This window comes from Mobula hypostoma, chromosome 6 (assembly GCF_963921235.1).
Source record: "Mobula hypostoma chromosome 6, sMobHyp1.1, whole genome shotgun sequence".
Lineage (NCBI taxonomy): Eukaryota > Metazoa > Chordata > Chondrichthyes > Myliobatiformes > Myliobatidae > Mobula > Mobula hypostoma.
Window position 1 is genome coordinate 72,409,763 of NC_086102.1, and position 12,420 is coordinate 72,422,182.

At 42.0% G+C, this 12,420-nt stretch overlaps 1 protein-coding gene across 5 annotated transcripts in view; it reads right to left on the minus strand.

The window, feature by feature from the left end:
* Positions 1-12,420, minus strand: part of cnksr2a (connector enhancer of kinase suppressor of Ras 2a) — a 554,785-nt gene that overhangs the window by 295,748 nt on the left and 246,617 nt on the right. The window lies entirely within an intron of this gene.

Genomic DNA, 12,420 nt, shown 5'->3' on the forward strand with positions numbered 1-12,420 from the left:
CAGAATGTGACCAGCTTATAATTAAACCAATTTATAATTAATCCTTTTCAAGATCAATTATCCTTGACTAATAAAGACCTTGGGGCCATTAAAGTCCTCAATGGTTCTCATAACATGTTTAGTTCTAACTAATTTTAAAGGTTATGGTGTTGTAATAGGCTGAATTCCAAAAGAGGTTTCCATAAGTGCAAGTATGAGGCAGGAGCAGGTAATCATCCATTGAATGGAAAAAAGGTGCATAAGTTCACAGAATCCAAAAAGATCAGCTTCCCAGCACTTCCCATCCTTTATATGATCACCTCTTTTTTTGTTCTGAACTTTTTGAGGATGGGAACGCTTGGGTTTTGTTAATGTAAAATGTATATGGAATTTTGGCTATGTAGAATCAGCACCATTTTTATTATCACTTACATATGCTGTGAAATTTGTTGTTCTGCAGCAGTAATATTGTGCAAGTATTAAAAGTTACAAACGATAGATAAATAGTGCAAAAGATGAATAGTGAGGTGCTGTTCATAGGATCACGGAATGGAACAAGCTGTTCTTAAAATGATGAGTGTGGGTCTTCACGTTTCTGTATCTCCTCCCTGAGGGCAGTAACACAAAGAAGGCATGTCCTGAATGGTAAGGGTCTTAAGTACTGGATACCACCTTCTTGAAGCATTGCCTTTTTGAGATGTCCTCAATGGCGGTGAGGGTTGTGTCATGATGGGACCGGCAGAGTCTACAACCCTTTACAGCCTCTTGTGATCCTGTGCACTGGGGGCTCCATACCAGCCTGTGATGCCTGGTAAACATGGCAATGCATGACAGAATGCACTGATAAATCTGGAAAACTTTTGATACATTTCTATAATTTCAAGGTGTACAAATAAAAAATTTAGAACTTGCATTTAAGACATCACAGATAAATTCAAATCACCTGAAAATGTCTTATTGTAATGTTGAAGTTTATTTCCCATTCAAAATGAGCTCAATATTGCCCACGTATTCATTTCTTATGCACTAAAGTCTCTTTCCTTCTTTCCTCAACTAAATCTATCAGTACAACTCTCTATTCCTTTCTCCCTCACATTGTTGTCCAGCTTCTCCTTAAATATATCCATCCCATTCACTTCAATCACATTAAAGATGTGAATATACTTTAAAGCAATATTTTACACAGCTGTAAATATGAGATAAAATATAAGTGGCTATACTGTGGGTGAAGGGTGAAACAGAAACAACTGCTTATGCAATGCACATACAGTATTTAAGGGGAATGGAAAACAACACAAGGTAACATGAGGGAAATCTTCTTACAAATTTAAATCATTTTACATATAAGCCTTCCGGATTTTGAATGCCTTGGAAGATTTTCAGTAATAACTTTTAGAAAGGAATGGAATAAACTGTCGAGAAAGGAAAAAAAATCCAAGCTTATGGTGAAACAAATGAAGGGTGTTTCTAAATGGATTTCTCTTCAGAAGAGCCAGAGCAACTATGGAGGGGCAACAGAGTCATCTCCTTCACTGTACTCTTCAACATTTGGGAGCTCACTTAAAAAAAATTCCACATCAGCTGGAATGTTCTTTCACTGATCTATTAAACTCATATAACAAATTCCTGATGGTATCAGTACTTAAAGGCAACAGAAGTTTTTAATAGCACCTACTTAGTGACCTTCTAGGTACTCACCCTAAACTACATTGCTTCAAGACAATAAACCCATCATTAGGTTAAGCAAAATAAAATTATGGTTGACTTCATAATATAGGCGTGGAAACAATTACAGTGATGACAGTTTCCTTAAGATTCTTTCGAGTTCAAAGTTCAAACTTTTGATTTAAGGTGGCACTGCTAAACGCAAGTGACAGCTCACTGGTGGTTCCCAAAACTAGAAATGCAACTAAATACTTTATTAGTAACACTTATTCTGTAAAAAGTAAATGATCACCGCAAACAATGAAGAGGCGAGCAAAGGTAAGGCCGAGTCAAGGTCGAAGTGTGCGAGTGCAAGGCGAAGTTCGAGCGAGGTTGAGGCATCTTCGAGACGAAGTTTGAGCAAGCAGAGCTGACGAAAAGTCAGAAAAGGAGGAGGGGCAGGTTTGGGGCCCACCCACCGGAACCAAGAGCAAGGTTTGATCGGTCTAACCGCCGGGTTGTTTGGAAAGGTCAGGTACAGGCTGAAAAGTGGTGGCAGGGTCCAGGCCCAGAGTGTATCGATGTGACTGTGACCGGGTCCTAGTGTGAGGAACGACTTGATGTTTGGAGGATTTAAACGCCGGCCAGATGAATTGAAAAGGCAGGGTGTCGGGACCAGAGGCAAGGTCGGAGCTGTCTCTGCTTGCGGTTCCGTGATTTATACTGAACTGCAGCTGAGGCTGTGGGCCTGCTCTGGCCTAGGTATCTGAGGACCCACTTTCGTTCTAAATGTTATTTGCTTAGTTTTATTGTTTGCATGAATTGTTCTTTTTTCTTCTCTCTGCACAACGGGTGTTTGTTGGACTATTTTTAAATGGGTCCTTTTGGATTTCTTGTTTTGTGGCTGCCTGTAAAGGGATGAATCTCAAGGTTGCATAACATAAACATACTTCAATAATAAATGTACTTTGAACTTTGGAGTGTCAGTATTGATTAACATGTTTTACAAATTCAGAGGGATCGTCATTGTTCCTTATTTTAAATAACTGAACTTGGGCCCCTATTGCCATATTCAAAATAATTTGCCCAAATTAGATACAAATGCAGATATCAGCAGTTAGTTTTTTTAAAAGCTTATAACACAATGTAAGACATGCTGGTACTATCTCAGTACTGGTTCACCTCAGAAGATTGGTATTTGCAAATGAATACCTTCACTGTTTGCTTCAACTTCCCCTTTCTCATTTTATAAATATACATTACCGTCTCTGGAATTCTGAAGTTGCAGTTCTAAAATCACAGCTGTCAACTCTAGGCAAACTCTGACTGTGAGATTTCCCAACCGCAGCGCTTCACAACAAAACTATGTGTGGTTGAAAGATGCATCTGTCAGAGCAATACCAGTCTGTGCTAATCAGTACTTTCGTCTGAACCAACTTTTCCGAGTCACCGATGGTCTTCAGCTGCTGTTCAAGCTACTGGCTGACATCTCCAAGTGACTGTTCATCGCCAGTTCATGTGCATTCATCAGGAAGAAAAGCTGTTTACACTATCTCAGAAGTCAGCACATCATTCTCCATGACTTCCGTCATCTTCAACGGGATCCTCCCACTAAACACATTTTCCCTCCCCCCCCCCACCCTACTCCCCATTTTCCACGGGGATTATACTTCGTATGACTCCCATGTCCATTCTTCCCTCCCCACTGATCTCCATCCTGGCAATTACCCCTGCAAGCAGGACAGGTGCTGCACGTACCCCTACACCTACTCCCTCATCGTCACTCAGAGCCCCAAACAGACCTCCCAACTGAAGCAACACCTCACCTGCAAGTCTGTCGGGGTCATCTACTGTAGCCAGCACTGCCGGTGCGGCCTCCTCTGGCGAAGACTGGAGGGCCGCTTCATCGAGCACCTTCTGCCAGAGAAGGTGGGTTTTCCCGGTGGCCACCCATTTTAATTCTCCATTCTGGTAATGAGGCCACCCTCAGGTTGCAGCTTATATATATGAAGTACATGAATGGCATAGGTCATTGTGCTACTATGTCATATGTGAGCAGCTCACTTTTAAAAAAAGGAAGTGAAACTAAGTAGACGTGCTTTCCTGGACTCCCGTGTGTTCCTTTCAATTAGTTTCTAGAGTTACAAAGCGTAATGGTGGCAACAAGGTGGTCTTAAAACAAACCTGAGATGACAAACCACCTGCTGAAGTGCAGCACGTTTCTTGGGAAGAGAACAAGTTAGAAAAAAGACAGAAACGAGACGAAATTCATGTGTTCAATAAGCAGTGAGTACTGGGTGATAATAATCACAAGACAAAGCAGAAATGGCTGGCTACATCGGAAAGATAGACACATTTGATTGCCTAACAGATAAGTGGATGATGTATACTGAATGAATTGAGCAGTATTTTGAAATTGCTAATGAAAAGTGAGTGGAAGTTTTACTGAATGTAATAGGTGGAAAAGCACTCAGTTTGCTTAGAAGTTTGACTGCTCCAACCAAACCAGCTGAAATGAGCTTTGCTGATATCGTGAACTTGTCTCTGATGTGCATGGCAATCCAAACTGCCTAGAATGTGCATCAGAAATTCCATTTCCCCTATTTTTATCAGTGGACTTGCACTTGACGGCGGTTGCCTTATGTGGAGATTGAGCGTTGTTGTACCATCCAAGGTAAGAGCTGAAGTGTTGGAGGAGCTACATGCCGGTCACCTAGGCATGGTTAAAATGAAAACGTTGGCTCAAAGCTTTATCTGGTGGCCTGGGATAGATCAGCAGATTGAGCAGCTTGCCATGCACTGTTCAGGATGCCACCAAATCCAGAAGATCCGAAGAGCAACACCTCTCCATCCCTGGAAATGCCCTAGCAGAGGATTCATGTGGATTTTGCCAGACCATTCATGGCACAAGTTTCTTGGTAGTAGTGGGTGCAGCTGCAAAGTGGCCAAATATGTTTCAAATTTCCAAGTCACTAAATATCCCATGGAGTAAATTTAAGTCAATCATCAAGAAATAGCCATCAGACTAAACGCTATGTTTGGCATAAGCCAAACGCAGCACATCAAAAACACACCATCCCTACCATGAAGCATAGCTGTAATTGTGCATACAGCAGGCTGTCCTCAGAAACTGAGTGGCCATGCAAGAAGGGAACTAGTGAGAGAGATCACCAACAGGACAACTCTGGAGGAGTTGCAATTTCAGTGGCTGAGATGGGAGGTATTGCGCTTACAACAACTGTTGCCCAGGTGCTTCACCAGTCGGAGCTGTACGAGAGAGTGGCAAAGGGAAAGCCACTGTTGGATAAAACTCACATGAAACCTTGGTGAGAGTTTGCCATAAAGCATGTGGGAGACTCTGAAGTCAGCTGGAAGAAGGTTCTACGGTCTGATGAAACCAAAATTGAGCTTTTTGGCCATCAGACTAAATGCTATGTTTGGCATAAGCCAAAAACTACACATCAAAAACACACCATCCCTACCATGAAGATGGTGGTGGCTATATCATGCTGTGAGGATGCTTCATTGCAGCAGGCCTTGAAAAGCTTGTGAAGGTACAGGGTAGAATGAATGCAGCAAAATACAGGGAAATTCTGGAAGAAAACCTGATGCAGTCTGTAAGAGAACTGTGACATGGGAGAAGATTTGTTTTCCAGCAAGACAATGACCCCTATCATAAAGCCAAATCTTCACAAGAATGGCTTAAAAACAACAAAGTTCATGTCTGGAAGTGGCCAAGTCAGAGTCCAGACCTCAATCCAATTGAGAATTTGTGGCTAAACTTGAAAAGGGCTGTTCACACATGATCCTCATGTAATCTGACAGAGCTTGAGCAGTTTTGTAAAGAAGAATGGGGAAAAATTGCAGTGTCCTGATCTGCAAAGCTGATACAGACCTATCCACACAGACTCAAGACTGTAATTGCAGCCAAAGGGGCATCTTCTAAATACTGACTTGAAGAGGGTGAGTCCAAGTTCATAGCAATCAATTATTTTGTGTTTTATATTTGTAATAAATTTAGACCAATTTGTAGAAATTTGTTTTCGATTTAACACGAAAGAGTCTTTTCTGTTGATCGGTGTCAAAAATGTCAAATTAAATCCACTGTGAGTCAATGTTGTAAAACAATAAAATATGAAAACGTCTAAGGGGGTGGGGGTGAATACTTTTTACAGGCACTGTAGCTTCACCTATCACCCGCAAGCTTGAGGTGCTTCCACTCCCCCACCTCCTTATTCTGGCTTCTTCCACTTTTCTTTCCAGTCCTCATGTAGGGTCTTGGTCCAACACATCGACTGTTTATTCCTATCCACAGATGCTGCCTGACCTGCTGAGTTCCTCCAGCATTTTGTGTATATTGTTCAGAAGTCAAAGTAATCCTTCAACTTTAAGTAGTTTCCAATAACCCACAATACCACTGTTCACATTTTAGTATCACTGGAACACAACCATCAACAAACATGGGAAGAGCCATTTAGTCCTGCTAGTCTTCTTATTCAATTAGCTGATCTGTATCTCAAAATCAATTACATGCCTTGGCTCCTTCAAACTCTTACCTATTAACAATCTCTCATGCTGCTGCTATATGTTCAATTTACCCTGGCTCGATAGTCTTTGCAGCAATGCATTTCCAGATTTTCTCTACCCTTTGAACACGGAAATATTACCTGACCTCACTGTAATCTAATTTTAAGATTACAGCTCCTTATTTTAGACCTCCATCAGAGGAATTTGTTTCTTTTTATCAAACCAATTAGATCTTTCACTCATCATTAACACTTCAGTCAAACCCTTAATCTTCCATACTCAAGAGAATTTTCAATCATTACAAGTAGCATTGGCAATTAACTTGCATTTCTTGACTGACTATGAATTCTGAATTGACTATCTGTCACAGCTGTGTTTAAAAAAAAAGTACACGACACACCAAGATGTCAGGGTCTTGCCATCCAATATGTGGAGTGTGGCAAAACCCGATTGCTGCACTAAACAGTATGTTATATTAGGGCAGATAAAGAAGAAAGATTCAATTTTGCTACCTTTTTTTTTGCCAAAAATCTCCTGGATTAGATTTATACTGCAAATGGTTAATCTATCCTCATATGTAATGACTCAAGACCAAGTGAAGACAAAAGGCCAAGTGGAAGAGGTAGGAGGGAGAAGCTGGGAAAGGGGATAGGTTCAGAGGCTGAGAAGGAGGAACACAGGAGGGGAGAAGCTGGGAAAGGGGATAGGTTCAGAGGCTGAGAAGGAGGAACACAGGAGGGGAGAGAGTAGAACAGTATAGCACAGGATTAGGCCCTTTGGCACACAATCTTGTGCTAAACCAATTAAATAGGTAATCAAACGACCAACTAAACTAATCCCTTCTGCCTACACAATGTCCATATCCTTCCATTTTCCTCACATTCGTGTGCCTATCTAAACATCTCTTAAAAGTCTCTAATGTCTCTGCCTCACCACCACCCCAGGCAGCACATTCCACGCACCCATCATTCTCCATTTAAAAAAAAACACTTGCCCCTCACATCTCCTTTGAAATTACTCCCCTCTCACTTTAAATGCATGTTCTCTGGTATTAGACGATATCTTTTTACAAGGGTTGAAATGTTAGTCTCCTCGATATATGCCTCTCAAAATCTTATAAACCTTTATCAGATCTTCCCTTGGCCTCTGCAGCTCCAGAGAAAACAACCCATTTGTCCAAACTCTCAGTATAGCATATACCTTCTAATCCAGGCAATATCCTGGTAAACACCTTCTGCACCCTCTCCAAAGCCTCAACATCCTTCCTGCAATGGGACAACCAAAACAGTATGCAATACCCTGGATGCAGCCTAATTACAGTCTTATAAAGCTGCAACATAACTTCCTGACTTTTGAACTCAAGTATGCCATGTGCCTTCTTAACTACCCCTTCAGCCCACGTAGCCACTTTCAGGGAGTTATGAACTTGGACTCAAAGATCCCTTTACTACTCAACATTGTTAAGGGTTTCTTTACATTTAACCCACCACAATGCAACACTTCATATTTCACCAGGTTAAATTCCATCTGCCATTCATCTGCCCATATTTGCAACTGATATATATCCTGCTGTATTCTTTAACAGTCATCAACACCATAAGATATAGGAGCAGAATTAGGCCATTTGGCCCGTAGGGTCTGTTCCACCATTTCATCATGGCTGATCCATTTTTCCTCTTGGCTCCATTCTCCTGCCTTCCTCCCCGTATCCCTTTATGCCCTGACCAATCAAGAATCTACCAGCTTCTAAATATACATAAAAACTTGGCCTTCACAGCTGTCTATGTCAATGAATTCCAAAGATTCACTATCCTCTGGCAAAAGAAATTACTCTTCATCTCCGTTCTAAAAGGATGCCCCTCTATTCTGAGGCTGTGACCTCTGATAGTAGACACTCCCACCACAGGACACATTGTCTCCATTCTATCAACACTTTATCAAGGCCTTTCACCATTTGATAAATTTCAATAAGGTCAACTCTCATTGCTCTGAATTCCAGTGAATACAGGCCCAGAGCCACCAAACACTCTTCATATGAAAAGCTGTTTAATCCTGGAAACATTTTCACGAGGCACCTTTCAACTCTCTCCAGTTTCAGCACATCCTTTCTAAGATAAAGGGCCCAAAACTGCCCACAATACTCCAGATGAGGCCTCACCAGTGCTTTATAAAGGCTCAACATTACATCCTTGCTTTTATATTCTAGTCCTCTTCAAATGAATGCTAACTTTGCATTTGCCTTTCACACCACAGACTCAACCTGCAAATTAACCTTTAGGGAATCCCGCACAAGGACTCCCAAATCCCTTTGTGCCTCAGATTTTTGTATTTTCTCACAATTTAGAAAATACTCAACCCATAGTTTGCCTATTCTCCTAATCTGTCTAAATCCTTCATATCGTTCACAAACTTTGCAACAAAGCCATCAATTCTATCATCCAAATCACTGACATATAATGTAAAAAGAATCATTCCCAACACAGACCCCTGTGGAACACCACTAGTCACCATCATCCAACCAGAAAAGGCTCATTTTATTCCCGCTTTGCCTCTTGCCAATCAGGCACTGCTTTATCCATATTAGAATCTTTCCTGTAAAACCATGGGCTCATAACTCATTAAGCAGCCTCATGTGTGGCACCCTATGAAAGGCTTTCTGAAAATCCAAGTACAACATTAACCGATTCTCCTTTGTCTATCGTACTTGTTATTTCTTCAAAGAATTCCAACAAAATTGTCAGACAAAATTTTCCCTTAAGGAAACCATGCTGACTACGGCTTATTTTATCCTGTGCCTTCAAGTACCCCAAAATAACATTCCTAACAATTGACTCCGATATCTTCCCAACCACTGAGATCAGACTAATTGGTCTACAATTTCCTTTCTTCTGCTTCATTCCCTTCTTGAAGAGTAGAATGAATTTGTAATTTTCAGTCTTCCAGAACCATTGTAGAATCTAGTGATTCTTGAAAGATCATTACTAATGCCTCCACAATCTCTCCAGCCACCTCTTTCAGAACCCTAAGGTATACACTGACTGGTCCAGATGACTTGTCTACCTTCAGACCTTTCAGTTTCCCAAGAATCTTCTCCCTAGTAATTGTAACTTCACACACTTCATGACCCCTGACACCTAGAATATCATACTGCTCGTGTCTTCCACAGTGAAGACTGATGGAGAAGGGAAACTCGGAAGTGTCAGTATTACAGTTGAACAAAGGGAATTATGGTGCTATGAGGGAGGAGCTGGCCGGAGTTCAATGGAACAATACCCTAGCAGGGATGACAGTGAAACAGCAATGGCAAGTGTTTCTGGGAATAATGCGGAAGGTGCAGGATCAGTTCATTCCAAAGAGGAAGAAAAATCCTAAGGGGAGGCTGTGGCTGACAAGGGAAGTAAAGGACAGTATAAAAATAAAAGAATAGAAGTGTAACATAGCAAAGACGAGTGGGAAGCCGGAGGATTGGGAAACTTTTAAAGAGCAACAGAAGGTTACTAAAAAGGCAATACGCGGAGAAAAAATGAGGTACGAGGGTAAACTAGCAAAGAATATAAAGGAGGATAGTAAAAGCTTCTTTAGGTATGTGAAAAGGAAAAAAATAGTTAAGACCAAAATTAGGCCCTTGAAGACAGAAACGGATGAATTTATTATGGGGAACAAGGAAGTGGCAGATGAGTTGAACAGGTACTTTGGCTCTGTCTTCACTAGGGAAGACACAAACAATCTCCCAGATATAATAGTGGCCAAAGGACCTAGGGTAATGGATGAACTGAAGGAAATTTATACTAAGCAGGAAATGGTGTTGGATAGACTGTTGGGTCTGAAGGCTGATAAGTCCCCGGGACCTGATGGTCTGCATCACAGGGTACTTAAGGAGGTAGCTTTAGAAATTGTGGACGCATTGGTAATCATTTTCCGATGTTCTATAGATTCAGGATCAGTTCCTGTGGATTGGAGGGTGGCTAATGTTGTCCCTCTCTTCAAGAAGGGAGGAAGAGAGAAAACAGGGAATTATAGACCAGTTAGCCTGACGTCAGTGGTGAGAAAGATGCTGGAGTCAATTACAAAAGATGAAATTATGACACATCTGGATAGCAGTAACAGGATCGGTCCAAGTCAGCATGGATTTACGAAGGGGAAATCGATCTTGACTAATCTTCTGGAATTTTTTGAGGATATGATTATGAAAATGGACAATGGAGAGCCAGTGGATGTAGTGTACCTGGACTTGCAGAAAGCCTTTGATAAAGTCCCACATAGGAGATTAGTGGGCAAAATTAGGGCACGTGGTATTGGGGGCAGAGTGCTGACATGTATTGAAAATTGGCTGGCTGACAGAAAACAAAGAGTAACGATTAACAGGTCCCTTTTGGAATGGCAGGCGGTGACCAGTGGGGTACCACAGGGTTCAGTGCTGGGACCACAGCTGTTTACAATATATATTAATGATTTAGATGAGGGAATTAAAAGTAACATTAGCAAATTTGCCGATGACACAAAGCTGGGTGGCTGTGTGAAATGTGAGGAGGATTTTATGAGAATGCAGGGTGACTTGGACAGGCTGGGTGAGTGGGCAGATGCATGTCAGATGCAGTTTAATGTGGATAAATGTGAGGTTATCCACTTTGGTGGTAAGAACAGGAAGGCAGATTATTATCTAAATGGAGTCAAGTTAGGAAAAGGGGAAGAACAACGAGATCTAGGTGTTCTTGTACATCAGTCACTGAAAGCAAGCATGTAAGTACAGCAGGCAGTGAAGAAAGCTAATGGCATGCTGGCCTTCATAACAAGGGGAATTGAGTATAAGAGCAAAGAGGTCCTTCTGCAGCTGTACAGGGCCCTGGTGAGACCACACCTGGAGTACTGTGTGCAGTTTTGGTCTCCAAATTTGAGGAAGGGCATTCTTGCTATTGAGGGAGTGCAGCGGAGGTTCACAAGGTTAATTCCCGGGATGTCAGGACAGTCATATGTTGAAAGATTGGAGTGACTGGGCTTGTATACTCTGGAATTTAGAAGGCTGAGAGGGGATCTTATTGAAACATATAAGATTATTAAGCGTTTGGACACGCTGGAGGCAGGAAGTATGTTCCCGCTGATGGGTGAGTCCAGAACCAGAGGCCACAGTTTAAGAATAAGGCGTAGGCCATTTAGAACGGAGTTGAGGAAAAACTTTTTCACCCAGAGAGTGATGGACATATGGAATGCTCTGCCCCAGAAGGCTGTGGAGGCCAAGTCTCCGGATGCTTTCAAGAAAGAGATGGATAGAGCTCTTAAAGATAGCAGAATCAAAGGTTATGGGGATAAGGCAGGAACTGGATACTGATTGTGGATGATCAGCCATGATCACAGTGAATGGCGGTGCTGGCTCAAAGGGCTGAATGGCCTACTCCTGCACCTATTGTCTATTGTCTAAAATACTTATTCAATTTGTCTGCCACTTCCTCGTCCCCCATTACTACCTCTCCAGCATCGTTTTCCAGCGGTCCGATATCTACTCTCGCTTCTCTTTTATACTTCATGCCATGGTTGTGTCATCTTACCTTTTGAATACTTCTTCCTCTTTGGGATGTACATATCCTGTGCCTTCCGAATTGTTTGCAGAAATTCTTGCCATTGTTGCTCCCGTCGGCCCTGCCAGTGTTCTGTTTTAATCAATTCAGGCCAGCTCCTCTCTCATGTCTCTGTACTTTACTCCACTGTAATACTGATAGATCTGACTTTAACTTCTCCCTCTCAAATTTCAGGGTGATTTCGATCATGTTACGATCACTTTCCCCGAAGGGTTCTTTTATCTTAAGCTCTCTAATCAATTCCGGTTCATTGCACAATACCCAATCCATAATAGCTGATCCCTTAGTTTGCACAACCAGGAGCTGCTCTAAAAAGCCATCTTGTAAGCATTCTAGAAACTCCCCCTCCTGGAATCCAGCACAAACCTGATTTTCCCAATCTACCTGCATATTGAAATCCCCCATGACTATTGTAACATTGCCCTTTTGGCATGCATTTCCTAGCTCCTGTTTAACTTGTAAACCACATCCTGACTACTGTTTGGGGGTCTGTATTGTGTTTTCGTTCATCGTCAACGTCAATGAGGACCTCAACACCATTATGATGGTGCCGAGACTAGCGTGTGATTTGGATTTAAGTGAGGGAGAGTTGCGCAGCGTTAGCCTCACTCTCTCTTCCCAATTCCCATCTAGATCCAGTGGCAAGACAGTGTTGAGACGGCTGGAGATGGGACCAGGCGCGGTGGATGACCAGTAC